General features: G+C 46.4%; 1 protein-coding gene across 1 annotated transcript in view; it reads right to left on the minus strand.

The window, feature by feature from the left end:
- RFFL (ring finger and FYVE like domain containing E3 ubiquitin protein ligase) overlaps nt 1-4,998 on the minus strand; it is a 64,218-nt gene extending 59,220 nt beyond the window's left edge. The window contains exon 1 of the mRNA XM_036768536.1: nt 4,833-4,998. The gene's annotated coding sequence lies outside the window, so the exon portion shown is untranslated. The remainder of the gene's footprint in view (nt 1-4,832) is intronic.
- Nucleotides 4,999-9,545: the final 4,547 nt, after the last annotated feature.

Genomic DNA, 9,545 nt, shown 5'->3' on the forward strand with positions numbered 1-9,545 from the left:
ATAAGAACTATTATTATTATTATTATTATTATAAAAGACCAATACAATTAGTCTAAAACAGGGGTCTGCGAGCAGTGGCAAAATGGCCCGAGCTAAGAATGGTTTTCACAGTTTTAAACAGTTTTATTGTATTTTAAAATGTAAAAAACCATTCTTGGCTCACCACAAAAGCAGGCCAAGATTTGGCCCCTTTTGGCCCATAATAACAGCAGTAGTCATTTCTATCTCCCTGCTAGTTTCTAAATTCTGTTCACCTCAGTTCCTGTTGGGGAAAGAGCTTCTTAGGTGCACAGAACTAAACAAGAGCCCTGGATTAGCCACTTATACTAGCTGACCTTGGACAAGTCACCTGATGCTTCCATTTCTCCATCTGTAAAATGAGGAAGAACAGATTACCTCCAGGTTATGATGGAATGAGATAACAACAAGGGCAGAGGTTTTGCAAACTGTCAAGCAAGTCTGTAAGTGCTAGCATCTATGATCTCAGGAGCATATGCTTTAAGGTTCAAAAGACACTTTATGTATGTCCTCCCATTCACTCCCTAAAATATCAGGGGTTTCACTGTAGGTAAAAATCATAATTGAGAAAATGTACAAAGTGAACAATTAATTAGCTGCCCAACTGATGCTGCTCAAGATTTTATAACACTTTTCATTTAAAAAAAGCGTAGGATCACAGGACATAGAGCTGGAAGAGACCCTCCTAGATTTGGTCCAAGTGCCCATTTTACAAATGAGAATACCAAGGCCCAGGTAGATCAATGTGCCCTCAGTCCTGTCACACAAATGTCAAAGATGTGTATCGTTTACAACACATCAGCTAACTTGGCTACAATAAGTATAAATAGTTATCAAAGTGATTTTCCTAAAACGCTGATCGAACCACAACACTCCCCTAGTCACTGTTAAATTCCAGTGATGCCCTATTACCTCTAGAATCAAATACAACCTCCACTGCTTAACACTGAAAGGCCTCACAACCCAGCACTGCCCATGGGGCAACTTATACGTTACTCTCCACAGGCAATGTACATGCCAGTCCAACTGGCCTGCTGGCTACTCTGCCTACCTTCCTTTTCCAGCCTCTTTACCCCCCAAAGCCTGAAATGTAGCCCCTCCTCACCCACACCTTCTAAGAACCTCAAGTTTCCTCCTAAGCAACCTCCTCGACAAGTTTCTCAATCCTCCCAGTGCCTTCCCTACCCCTTGAAAAAAATGACCATGTATTTAGATGGCATATACTTTAATATTTACAAGTGGTCTCCCTTCCCCATGAATGTAAATCCCTTGAGGGCAGGGGAGGCAGTTTCACTGCTGTCTTTGTATCCCTAGCACACAGTTGGCATGTAGGAGCCTTGTTCATTTATTGAGGATGCACATAAAAAGAGGAAATTAATTTTTCAAAGAAATGTTCTTCTTTAAACACTTGTCATTGCCAAGAAATGTCCACAGTAGCTGCCATACAGATAGCCTGGTGGTGCCAAGCCTCAGATCAGGAACACCCAGGTTTAAATCTGTTCTCAGACACCTACTAGCTAAGTGACCCTGGGCAAGTCACCTCACATGTTTGCCTCAGTTTCCTCAACTGTAAAATGGGGAATGATTACAGCACCTACCTCACAGGGCAGTTGTACGGATCAAATGAGATAAAATTTGTAAAACGCTTAGCACATGCAGGTGCCCTATAAATTGCTTATTCCCTTCCCCCATTCCACTAACCCTTTGCATTTTAAGGTGATGGTCAGACTCCACACAAACTTGCTTTGCATTAGAAAGTTTTGAACTGTATTAACTTCTAAGCTTTCTGAGGTATGCTCTCTTTTTCAGCTAGGCTACTCTTTCAGCAGCTGCTTAAATTAACTAATCAATTTGGAGAATTTACCACCTTGCATTCCAATGTAAACGATCAAGATAATAGCTTTCGGGCTGATCAATACAGAGGTTTGGAGGGGTCCAGTCTCCATAATTAGATATAGACATTCAAATGTGTCTTGCAGTATATTCACATTTTTCTTCCAGCACAAAGCAAGCTTTTGCTACTAGCCACACCAGTGTAATTTGGAACTATATGGGGCAAAACTCACTCAATTTGCCACTTCAGAAATACCAAATACATTAAGTACCTACTAGCATGGGTTAGCACTCTAGACTCTGAATCCAGCGATCAGAGTTCAAGTCTCAGTGGAACCTTGGGGTATCTAGAAACAAGGCCCCATGTTTGTTGCTGGGGCTACAAAACACAGCCCAGGCTGCTGTTTCCACTCCACTGCTGAGATCTCTCTGCCTTGCTTCATCTCTTGTTTCTTCATCTCCTGGATTTCCCAACATAGCCTTTCCCCTTCTCCTACCCAAACATCCCCTATAACAAAAATTTTCAGAAGAAAAGGCCAGTTGCCCCACACCTCACATCCAGAGCTTTTTCCCTAGAGACCCTGCCATTCCAGGGAGCAGACCATCCACTGAGAAGGGCATCTGAGGCAGCAGCAGAAATGTGCAGACAACCTCCGCACTGGTCTAAGCCTCTCAGAACCCAAGACAAGTCTAACTTCGGTCTGGCAAGCTACATATACACCAAGAAATGTTTATTCATCACCTCATTACACTGGATGTTAAATAGAATCCAAAGCAATGGGGGTGGGAAAAAACCATGTGCGATGCACCAATTACATTCCCCGCTGAGAAGGCTGTTCCAGTAATGTTAACACCTCATTCTTTCTCAAAGGCACACAGTTTTTGCTCAGAGCAGAATGCTCTGTTCAAGTGACTGAAGAAGCAGAGAAAAGAATAAACTCACTGGGGTTTGTACCATTTAGTCTAGAAACCAAGGGTTCTGAGAACAGTCTTGCTTTGTGGAAGGCCAGTCCTGCCCCACCCAGGGCCGGATCCCCAGAGCAGCTACCCGCACACCACTCCAAGAAGCAAATGCAGATTAATCTCCAGGAGGATAGTGGACACTGGCAGAGAAACCCCAGTCCTCCAAAGATCCAAGGTGGAGATAATTCTTTTAAAAAATCAAAGATAAGAGGGAGGGGAAGAAAATTTGGAATTCAAAAACCTGTGGAACTGAGTGTTATAAACTAAAAATAAAAAATAAATTGAAAAAAATCAAAGACAGAGACCTTCTTAAGGGAAAGAAAGCCAAGTTACCTCTGGCTCCAGCCAGAAACAAGGTACCTCCCCCTACAACCCAACTCAAGGTGGTTCAAGGGTCCTGAGACTGTACAAGTGGAGGAGAGAAGAGACCACCTGGGCTCCCCACCCCCCAGCAGTCCCAAGGGAAGAATCAACAAGGCGGAAAATAAAGATCACCACCTGGAATCCCCTAAAGTGGGGGGAGGGTCTTCCCCCACATTAGAAAGGATGATCCCCGAAGGCAGGAAATGTCTCAACATTATCCAGTGTTTCCAGGAATGCTTCCTGAATGTTAATAGCCAGAATTTCCTTAGTTCCTCTAGGTGTCAGGCAGCCAGCATCCATTCAACTCTTTCTCAGGGACAGGGCTTAAGAACTAGGATAATAGAAAGAATGTCAAAGAACAGCCCCAGTTCTCCAGGACCTCAGTCAAAAAGAGATCACAAGCAAATTAACCTAGTCCAAACAAGCTGCAGACCAGACAAACCCGGAGTATCCTTGGGGGGAAGGCACTAAGAGGAAAAAGCTTTACAAATACTGGGTCACTAGACCCATTGCTTGGCAGCTAGATGGTACAATGGATAAGTGCTGGGCGAGGAGTAAGAAGACTCATCTTTGTGAGTTCAAATCTGGCCTCAGACACTGACTAGCTGTAGGACCCTGGGCAAGTCACCTCACCCTGTTTGCCTCAGTTTCTCCGTCTATCAAATGAACTGGAGAAGGTAATGGCAAAACCACTCCAGTATGTTTAACAAGAAAACTCCAAATGGGGTCCCAGAGTCGGACACAACTGAACGAGATGCATCATGGAAAGGACCTTGGAAGTCATGGAGTGACTAAGTGATCCCCTTCATTTTTACACATCAAGCAAGAACTCCTGCAAGGGCATGACTTGGCCCAGGTCACACCAAGGGTGAAGAGCAAAAGTGAGACGTCAGTGCAGGTCCCATGGACTCTAAATCCAGGGCTCTCTGAGCTGCTCCACCATGCCGCTGCCAAGGAGCGAGAGGAGAGAGGGTGGTGGGGATGGTCACACAGCAGCCAGCCTCAGACACTTCCTAGCTGGGTATCCTTGGGTGAGTCAGTGTGCCTCAGTTTCCCCCATCCACAACACGGGGATAGTAACAATGTGAGGATCAAATGAGATAATCATTTTAAAGCGCTTAGCACAGGGCCTGGCACATAGTAGGCCCATAGAAATATTAGCTATTACTATTTAAAGCCCTTAGCACGGTGCTTGGCACACAGTAGGGCCACAGAAATGTTAGCTATTACTATTTAAAGCCCTTAGCATGGCGCCTGGCACGCAGTACCTGCTATTGAAATGTTTGCTAAAATTATTCCCAAAGTCCCGTTTGACCCCAGGAATCTAACACAGGAGGAGGTTTGCGTAAGTCCGAGCTGGCGAGGGGCCCGGGGACTAAACCCCAGTCTGAACCCAGTTACTGTAGCGAGGGTACGGCGCAGGCAAACGACTTGCCCAAGGTCACACAGGAAGCGCTGAGCAGCAGAGGCAGGGTCCTCAGCCGGCTCCTCAGGCTCCAGATCCTGCAGCCGCTCCGAGGGTCTGGGGCGCTTCTCATTGCCAACCCCTCCCCAGCCCGGGTCTCCCGCAGGGGGCGGGGCTGGAGGGAGGTGGGGGAGGGGCGCAGGGCTGAATTGGGGAGCGGAGATCCCCCTCCCCCGGGTCCCCGCCTCACCTGCCACCGTCTCCCCGCTCCACCCGCGCGGGGGCGGGGGCCCAGCTTCCGAGTCCCGGCCGGGGAGGGGTCGCTTCAGACGCCGCGGCGGCGGCGTCGTCGTCGTCGTCGTCGTCGTCTCCGGGGCTGAGGGGCCAAGGGGGGCGGCCGCGACATCCTGCCCAGCGGCCCCAGGAAGTCTCCTCCCCGGGCACGGCGCGGCCCCGCCCCGCCGTGCACGCCCCACCGCGCACGCCCCGCCTCTCCGCGCACGCCCCGCCCCGCCGCGAGGCCCCGCCCCTCCTCGGGGGCTCCTTGCGCGGGCGCCGCCCGCAGCAGCTGTTCTCCGGGACAGCACCATAGAGCCTCCCGGGAGGCTGCCAGCTAGAGAGTCGCCGCGGAGCGCGCGCTCCTCCTGGCGGGCCGAAGAGCGCCTGGGAAATCCAGGGGCACCGGGTGCGCGATTCTCTGGAGAAGCGCAGATGCCTGGGAGCCGGGCTAAAACCCTGAAGGAGAGGGGTGGGAGTGCGGCGACACAGGGCAGTTGGATGGCTAGTCTTCGAGCAGCTCAATGAGCATTTTTTTGCAATGCCTAAGCGCTAGGGGAACAAAGAGGAGCAAAAACAGCCCCAGACTTCAAGTAGCTTGCAGTGTAATGACCACGTACAAACAACTGCGTGCCATACATTGGAGGGCGTCTAAGATAAAGCTACTCACCCCAGGGGAGAGGCTTCCCACCTCAGTGAGATCCAGGATACGTCAATGCTTTGAATCAGGGCCAAGGGTAGTCCCCTTGGCAGGTGGCAGTGATAGACTGCGTGGGCATCGCAGCCTAGACAAGAAAACCCCAGAGTGCTAACTGGAGAGAGGGAGGCAAACATACAGATGAGATTAAGTAGAAGCCTATGGGATCGGAGGGCAGAGAAACGCTGGAGATGTGTTCGTAGAGCTGGGGGATTGGAATATCTTGCTCCGGAGAGTACAACCATTAGGGTCACTAGAGCCTAGTTTGAAGGGATGTTATATAGAGGACATCAGGGAAGGACCTGGACTAGATGACCTGTAGGGTCACTTCCAATTCTGAGGTTTTATATCCCAACTCTGGGATAGAAATAGATAAATATATAGATATATATATATCTATATGGTATATCTCTATCCATATCTATATCTACCTAGATATCTATACCTATAAATATCTATATTGCTATCTATAACTATATCTACCTACATATCTATATCTATCTATAAATATCTCTATCTATCTATACGCACACACACAGCCTTACTGCTTCTGTTAACCGAATAGCCTTGGGTTTGGTATCTCTGAAGGAAGAGGTCGGCACACTCCGCAGACAACTTCTCCACCTCCACCCCAGTAACTTCATCCAGGCAATCCCTTCAGCCCTATGGCCTCCTCTTCCTCTGATGGCTGAATTCCTTCCCCAAACCTCCATGTGAGGAAGCACAATGCTGCATCCCCAGGACTTAGAACTTTGCCTGGCAGGTAAGTGCTTAATATTTATCTGTCATCTATCTGGTATAATTATGCATGAGTATAACTGTAGGGAAACTTATCAAGTACCTATTTATAACTACAACTACGCACTGAAAACAGGGCATCTCACTGCATCTACTTAATCTCTAAACTTTGGACATTTTCACTGGTTGTGCTCCATGCCTGGAAATTCCTCCTTCCTCAACTCCACTTCCTGGCTTCCATAGTTTCCTTCAAGTCTTAGCTAAAGTCCCACACTCTGTAAAATGCCTTTCCCAGTCCTTAATCTTAATCTTCCCTTCTGTTGATCATTTCCCATTTATCCCATCTATATCTTGTTTGTTCACAGTTCTTTGCACGTTGCCTCCCCGTTAGATGTGCAGGGACTGTTTTTTTGAAGGCTCTTTTCTCTAGGTTTCCATGATACTACTCTATCCTGGTTTCTCCTACCTGTCAAACTGATCTTTCTCAGTCTCCTCTGCTGGATCTTCCATCAGAGTCCTGCTGTTCTGTCCTGGGCCTTACTTTTTTCTCCCTTTATACTATTTCACTTACTGATTTTCTCACCTCCCATTGATTCAATTATCATCTCTATTCTCCTGACTCTCAGATATAATTAAGTAGCCCTAACTCTCTTCCAACTATTGGATATTGGAGTTAAGAGATAATTCTAATGGACATCTTGAACTACATGTACCATAGACATCTCAAACACAACATATTTAAAGCAGAATTCATTATCTTTCCCTAAAATCTCTCCACTCTTCCTAATTTCCCTATCACTGCCAAGGGCATCATCATCCTTTTAGTTAGCCAGGCTCAAATCCCAAAAGTCACTCTCAATTCTTCACTTTCTCTCCCCTCACCACCACTACCACCGATGTCCAACTTTTGCCAAGTCCTACGAACTTTACTTCTGTGACATCTCTCAAATCTCTCCTCTAATGCTGCCCTCTCATCACCCCACACCTGGACTATTGTAATGGCCCCCTGCTAGGTGAGCCTGCCTCAAGTCTCTCCCCACTCCAGGCCCTCTTCCACTCAGTTGTCAACTGATCTTCCTAAAGTGTCACCATGCCAGCCCCAGCCCCACCCCCACCCCGCAATACATTCTGGTGCCTCCCTATTATCAACCAAATCATATATCAAATCCTCTGCTTGGAGGTGAAAGCCCTGCATAATCTGGCCCCCTTCTACCTTTCCAGTCTTCTTACATCTTATCCCAATAGCACATAGCAATCCAGTGACACTACCCTCCTTTGCTATTCCTCAAACAAGACATTCCAACTCCAGGCCTTTTTACTCTCCATCCTCATTTCTGCCTCCTGGCTTCCCCTCAAGTCCCAGCTAAAATCCCACGTTCTACAAGAAAGCCTTTCTCAATCCCCCCTTAATGCCAATGTCTTCATTCTGTTGACTGAAACAATTTAGTCTGTCTACATCTCGTTTGTACATAGTTATTTTCATGGGTTTTTCCCCCCATTAGACTGTGAGGTCCTTGAAAGAAGGGACTATCTATTCTTTGCCTTTCTTTGTACCCCAACATTTAGCACAGTACCCGGCACATGGTAGGTGCTTAACAAATGCTTGTTGATTTGACTAGATACATATCCAACCCTCTTCTCTCTCCTGAGCCCTAATTCCACAGCACCCACGAGCCACAACTGCCTTTGGACACTTCCATTTGGATGTCCTATAGGCATCCCAAGCTCACAGTATCCAGAAATGACCTCTGAAACCCATCTCTTTTCTGAACAATCCTATTTCTAACCAGGGCATCATCATTTTCTTAGGCACCTTGGTTCCCAACCTTAACTCCTCACCCTTCTTTGGAACCTCATCAAGACCTTTTTTAGTTTCTGCTGAAAAAGATTAAGAAATAAATATTTCTCAGGCTAAAGCCCCTTCCAAACTCACCCGAAGGAAACTTGATCAGTACTTAATCAAAATTATCAGGAAACCATGCCCTCCACTAAAATCCAGCTCCTCTTTTTCTTAAGCATTCTCTTTCATTTAGAAACGTGTGTAAGACATCAATAATTAAAAATTAGGCACCCCTCACCCCTTCCCCAATGGATCAAAGGTGGTAACCGCTGCCTGAAAAGGAAATGTGGATACTTCTCTAGTTCCAGTCAGAGCCTTCTCTATCATCAGTAGGGATTGGAGTAATGACCTACATAAAAGCAGACTTTTCTCTCCCCATTTCTGAAGGTATTAGGGTATTGATCAGCTTTTTTATTACTTCAGTTCACCCTTGACTAGCTTGGAGTGAAGAGCCAGAGGGAAGTGGTCAGAGAAGAAATGAGAGGTTTTAGGAAAGTGACTCCATAAGGGCTGTGTAGGAAAGATTAAGGGACAATTATACTGTTTAATGAAGCAAAATGTTAAATAGTACCTTACCCTGAGTGTTGTGACTGTGTTTCATCATGATGTGAATTTTCCTTGTTCGAGATTCCCATAAATGTTACTTGTGTTAATAAATAACGGCTAATATTTATATAAGATTTACCTGGTGTTTATGTGTTAACTCGTTTGATCCCCACAGCAACTCTGTGAGCTAAGTGCTATTATTATCCTCATTCTATAGATGATGAAATTGAGGCAAAGAGAAGTCACTCAGGGTGTATACAGTTGGTAAAAATGTCTGATGCTGGATTTGAACACAGGTCTTCCTGATTCCAAGTCCCATGCTCTTATCTGTATACTGTGCCAACTAGATGCCTCCTAACACATCTGTCTGGGGAAACAGCACAGTGGATAGAGCGCCGGGCCCCGGAGTCAGGAAAACCTGAGTTCAAATCCAACCTCAGACACTGACTAGCCCTGGGCAAGTCATTTAACCTTGTTGGCCTCAGTTTCCTCATCTGTAAAATGAGCTGGAGAAGGGAATGGCAAAACACTCCATCACTGTTGCCAAGAAAACCCCAATGGCATTACCAAGAATCAGACATGACTGAACTACAACACCGTGCCTGTTAGAAACATGTCTAAAGGCATGAGGGAACTCCATCACTATAGACATTCCTCTTTCCTGATAGAACAATTCTTGGACTACAACGATAATAAATTAATGAAAATGGTTTCTGGCAGGGTCATGCCTGCAATGCGGAACTTTTGTCTTCCACCCTCCGAATCCAATCAGATGTCAAGTTTTATCCATTTTACCTCCTCAATACCTCTTAGATCTTCCTCTCTATTCACATGGCTACCACCCTACCTCCTAAACGATCTTCCTT

This window comes from Trichosurus vulpecula, chromosome 7, assembly GCF_011100635.1.
Source record: "Trichosurus vulpecula isolate mTriVul1 chromosome 7, mTriVul1.pri, whole genome shotgun sequence".
Lineage (NCBI taxonomy): Eukaryota > Metazoa > Chordata > Mammalia > Diprotodontia > Phalangeridae > Trichosurus > Trichosurus vulpecula.